Below are 5,706 nucleotides of genomic sequence, written 5' to 3'. Positions count from 1 at the left end.
GCGAGACTGCCTGGGGCGGACTCAGAGAGGAAATAGAAACCGCAACCACTCAAACAGGGAGGAGCCAGGAGTCGGTGGCTGAAGGAAGTGTCTGGAGAAAAAGACCGTGTGGAGGGCTGAAGGCGGGACTTGGGGGAGGACACTGGATGTTCCCTGCTTTGACACTTGGCCTCCCTCTCTGGTGCTCTGCCAGAGAATCAGTTCCATTTGGTTTCTGAAGCTTCAAAGGGTCGTAGCCAGAAGTTTCTCGACAGCCTTGCCGGAGGGTGTGTGTGGCTGTGCTTCTGAGCGTGTTTCATTACGGCATCCGCTAGACTCAGGCTTCGCTTTCCCTGTGTGCGAGAAGCGGTGGGGGAAGACCTGCTTCAGTCCATTGTTTGTGTAGGGAAAGTGATGCTCAGAAAGACGAAGGGGCATGAGCACGGTTGCACAACTCCTTACGGGCAGTCTAAAGTCTCGACGAAGATTTAGGCTTTCCAAGAAGTCTTTCTCCCTTCTGTAAAAGCTTAGCAAGTAGGAAGAACTAGTTTGCAAGAAAAACACCGCCACTGAGATTGTGAATGGGGTGGGGTGGGGGTTGTTCCCTGGGTGCATTTCCTTCTGCCTGTGAATTTATCTGTCTGTTCTCTTTCTTCTCCTCTCTCTCCTCCTTTCCTCTGTTTTGGGGTGAGAAGAGAAAAAGTAGCTGATACAGTAGAATATCCCAAGTGACAAAGAAGGAGACCAAGGGAATATTTGAAATAGTTTTCAAACTAGGCGTGATGGTACCTCATGCAATCCCAGTATGTCTTACCTAATACATAATATCTCCTCTGCTCCTCCATTCCCCCCCCCCCTTCTTCTTCTCCCAACACTGTCACATAGGCCAGGCTGGCTTTGAATTCAGTATGTAGCTAAGGATGACCTTCAACTTCTGATCCTCCTGCCTCTACCTCCAAAGTGCATGGAATATAGGTATGGGCACCTGCACCCAGCACACCTGCTGGGGATCGGACCTGGGACTTTTTACGAGGGAGGCAACCACTCCACCAACTAACATCACCAGTCTTCCCCAGCCGCAAACACAAACAAACAAACAAACAACCCTGTTCTTGTGGTTTAGGTTATGAGTTAGGGGAATGAAGTGGATGAAGCAAAGAATTGCAGGGATTTGTCGGGGAGAGGAGAGCCAGGACAACAGGCTTACTGGGAGTCATTCAGGTCCCTGCCATTACACTGCTGCTAACTTGGAGGTTGCCCAGAAGCACAAACTTGTAGTGAGCAACTATGTCATTCATTATTCCTGGAGAATCATGGGAAACAAACTTATTCCCACCGAATCAGTGTTGGTAAGTGCATACACCCCACTCCCGCCATGGGAGCTGATGTGGTTTGGTGACTGGTCCTCTTATATGGGTCTGTGTGACTTAACGAAAGACATGTAGTTACAGATCTGATCTCTTGCCTGTGTGTCTGCCTTCTGCCTCCAACCATGGGGCTATGCAGTTGGATGGCCTTTATCAGATGGAATCTTGGTTTGTGCTTCCCAGCCTCCAGGAGAGCGAGAAAGAAACAATCCTTCTTTATGAACTAACTAGCCTGCAATATTCTGTTACAGTGTCACGAAACGGTCCTCCAGGTACCAAAGGGAGATATGGTTATCTGCCAGGCCAGCCCTTATCTGTGACACCTTTTCTTCTTGTGCTTAGCCAAAATTTGCCAAGACTAATTGGATATGCTTCCTTAGAGGCACGTGTCTCCTTGTACCTTTGTCCTACTTTTAAGTTCCTCACTCAGCCAGAACCAACTGCATTTAAAGAGCACACAAACTATCCTATTGCAGCAAAATGGGAGGGAAGTTCCTCACAGCCCTCTGGATGCCATGGACACCAAGGGCACTTTTGTCATGGTAGGTATCTACCAACAGCTATTGATTTGGGGCAACTGCAACCCCCGTTTTCTGCAGCTGGGATGGAAGAGAATCCAGAGCAGGACCTGTTGCTTCAGACACCTACTTCTCCTACGCCTCAGCCATTCCACGGCTGAGCATTTACCCAAGGGAATGCTATGGATGCCTGTTCATAACAGCTCTGTACATCACAGCTCCAAACTGGAAGCAACGCACAGGGCACATGAGAGGGACATCAGGGACTCACACATCCATGGAGGACTAGGAAATGGGTACACCCAGACAAGTCTGCGCTATGGCAGTTCTGTGCATGCCAGATTCAACAAGTTAGTCTTGGGGTTACTTCCTGGAAGAGGCAAGGTCTTCTGATGGTATTAAATGCTCCAGATCTTGGTCCGGGAGTAGTCCCTGCTAATTACATAAGATTCTTTTAATTGAACCAGCATCTGCATGTTTCTCTCCAGGTAAAATACCTCAATAAAATAGCTAAAAGGAAAAATCCCCTAAAGCTCTGGAGGAAACAGGAAAACAAGCCCCTGGGTGGTGTTTGATCTGGAGGTGAGTCACAGTTAGCTGTCTCACTAAAGTGTCAGTACCCAGAGGAGGGACCCAGGGTCCTTTGCCCTATAAGGAGGGCCCATTGGCAACTCCATAGGCTAATGTATTTTTAGAGATAATCATTGCAGCAGGGAAATACATTCAAGGCACTGTGCCAATCTACAGAGATTCTGATTTTTTTTTTGTATGTTTTTTTTGAGACAGGATTTCTCTGTAGCTTTGGAGCCTGTCCTGGAACTAGCTCTTGTAGACCAGGCTAGCCTCGAATTCACAGAGATTCGCCTGCCTCTGCCTCCCGAGTGCTGGGATTAAAGGCGTGCGCCACCACTGCCCGGCTGAGAATTCTGATTTTATAACACACAAAAAGCTAGCACAGTGGCCTGAGTTTTATCCTCAGAATGAAAGGTGGAAGAGGAGTAGCCAGGTGGTGGTGGCGCATGCCTTTAATCCCAGCACTTGGGAGGCAGAGGCAGGTGGATCTCTGTGAGTTCAAGGCCAGCCTGATCGACAGAGTAAGCTCCAGGACAGCCTGGGATATACAAAGAAACCTTGTCTTGAAAAACAAACCAAAAAAAGGGGGTGGTGGTGGAAGGGGAGAACTGACTCCCCCAAAACTGCATTCTATACAGCAAGATACCCTATTTACAGTATGTCGTATATATAAGTAAATAACATTTTTGGTTTTCTTTGTGTTTAGTGTGTGTGTACATATCCGTGTATGCTCACGTTTGCCTTCATGTGGAGGCCAGAGGTTGACAAAAAGTGTTTTCCCCAGTTGCTTTCTCTTTATTTTTTGAGACAAACAGTTCAGACAGCTCACAGAGGCTGGAGCTCACTGCTTTGTTTTTGGTTTTTTTTGTTTGTTTGTTTTTTGTTTTTTGAGACAGGGTTTCTCTGCAGCTTTAGAGCCTGTCCTGGAGCTAGCTCTTGTAGACCAGGCTGGTCTCAAACTCACAGAGATCCGCCTGCCTCTGCCTCCCGAGTGCTGGGATTAAAGGCGTGCGCCACCACCGCCCAGAATTCTAACACTAAGACTTGTCCCCAGGCCCAGAGAATCCACAGCTAAAGTATGGGTTACTCTGCATTTTAGAGCATTTGGGGGCAGCAAAAATTCAGCACTAAAATTTGAGACTGGAGATTTAGGGTCCAGTACTACCGTAGTTGGGCCTGACCTCGTCACCATGGTGGCCCGGGAATGGTGCACAGTGCTTCTGTAAAATGACAGCTCTCAGATACTGCGTGGCTTTGGGAATGTGCATACATACTGATGGCCTGACAGCTTCATCAGTGTCCCGAAGGGAATATGAACATGTGAACCTAATGATTGCATGATTTTCTGGATGAATCAAGTAGCGAACCATTTTCACAGATGTCACCCCAGGCCCTCATGACAAAGACCAAGGGCCTGCTTGCTTTTTGATGAACAACAAGGCTCTTCCATTATGTTTAAAGCTGACAGTTTTATAAGTGGGGGTGAGTGGGGTAGAAGCATAGATAGTTATATAAAGACAATGGGACAGAAAGAGAGATTTTACATTATTGTTGCTTACCATGGTATTTTTAGATTTTAAATTTCTATTTTGACATGTATAATTTACCTTGTATGTAGAGTAAAATAATTTAAGTTCAGAGATCACCCAGTCATGCGAGAAAGGAGTCCGAGTCCTGGGTCTCCCCAACCTGGTCTAGAGGTGGAAACGTAAGCCTGGAGGGCAGGCATTTTTGTGTCTTCCCTCGATATCTTTTTGAGGTTTGTTTCTGTTGTTTTGGTCCATAGCCTGATCCCTTTTATGACTGACTAGCGACCTAGCACATGGCCCTGCTACTGGGCATTCATCCATTTGCTTAGAACATTTTGTAATGTGTGTATCAGTGCATGCATGTATCAGTGCGTGCATCATGTGTGTATATCAGTGCGTGTGTGTATCAGTGCATGTGTGTATCAGTGTGTGCGTTTATCAGTGCGTGCGTGTTATCAGTGTGTCTGTGTATCAGTGCATGTGTGTATCAGTGCGTGCGTGTATCAGTGCATGTATCAGTGTGTGTATCAGTGCGTGTGTGTATCAGTGCATGTGTGTATCAGTGCGTGTGTATATCAGTATGTATGTATGTATCAGTGCGTGTGTGTATCAGTGTGTATCAGTGCATATGTGTTTCGGTGCGTTTGTGTATCAGTGTGTGTGTGCCATGGCGTGAGTATGGCAGTCAGAGGACAACTTGCAAGAGTTGACTCTTTCTACTGTGTGTGTCTAGGGATTTTTCTTACATTATGAGGCCTGGAGGCAAAAGCCTTCCCTGGCTGAGCCATTCACTGGCCTCTGCATTTTGGTGACGCTGGGGCTCATTCCATTTGGGACTGTTTGTTTAAAGCTGCTCTGAATTTCTTTTTTTCTTCCTTCCTTTTCTTTTTTAGGACAGGGTTTCTCTGGCTATCCTGGATGGAACTCCCTAAGTAATTAGGCTGGCCTTGAATTTACTGAGATCCACCTGCCTCTACCTCCTGAGTGCTGGGATTAAAATTGTGTGCTTCACACCCAACAAATTTCTTAATTTTTTGTACATATCTTTATGGGGACCTATGACTTTTAAAAAACAAATCCTCACATAGCCCAGACTGGCCTTGAACTCTCAAATAACCTAAGGATAACTGCGCCCCCCCCCCCCCCCCCTGCCTGCTGAATACTGCTGGGTTTTGTGTGTTTCAGGGAGTTAAAGCCAGGGCTTCCTGCATCCAAGCAAGCAGCTCTCAACTGAACAATTACCCAGCCTCAGGACGTAGGCTGTTTGTTTTGAGTAATACCTAGGAATAATAGAATATCTAGGTCATGCTGTTTGTTTTGAGTAATACCTAGGAATAGAATATCTAGGTCATAAGGAAGCTGTATGAATGAGAAGCCACTGAGACAGTTTCTAAGGGGTGAGCAGTACATAATCTCAACAACGATGGGTGGAAGGACCAGTCATAGCCGGTCTCTGCTTTTAGCTGTTTTAGCAGGCTAAAAATAGAAAGTGCTGAAGCTCATACTGAGAGCCTCTTACATGCTAGGTGTACTACATGCCCAGTGCAAAGCTTTCACTTTTGATGAAGTCTGTTTTATATGAAGGGTTGGTACTTTGGGCTACTAAGAAGGCTGTGCCCAGTTGTGGGAGAAAGGGACCCTCCTATATTCTGTTTCTGAAAGCTTTGGTTCATATTGGGAGACTGAAAATCATTTCTGGGTTTTTTTTATTTTTGATATGTGGCATGAAGTCCACTATAC

This window comes from Arvicola amphibius, chromosome 4, assembly GCF_903992535.2.
Source record: "Arvicola amphibius chromosome 4, mArvAmp1.2, whole genome shotgun sequence".
In the NCBI taxonomy this organism is placed as follows: Eukaryota; Metazoa; Chordata; class Mammalia; order Rodentia; family Cricetidae; genus Arvicola; species Arvicola amphibius.
The sequence above is the reverse complement of the archived record's forward strand: the minus strand, read 5'-3'. Positions refer to the sequence as shown.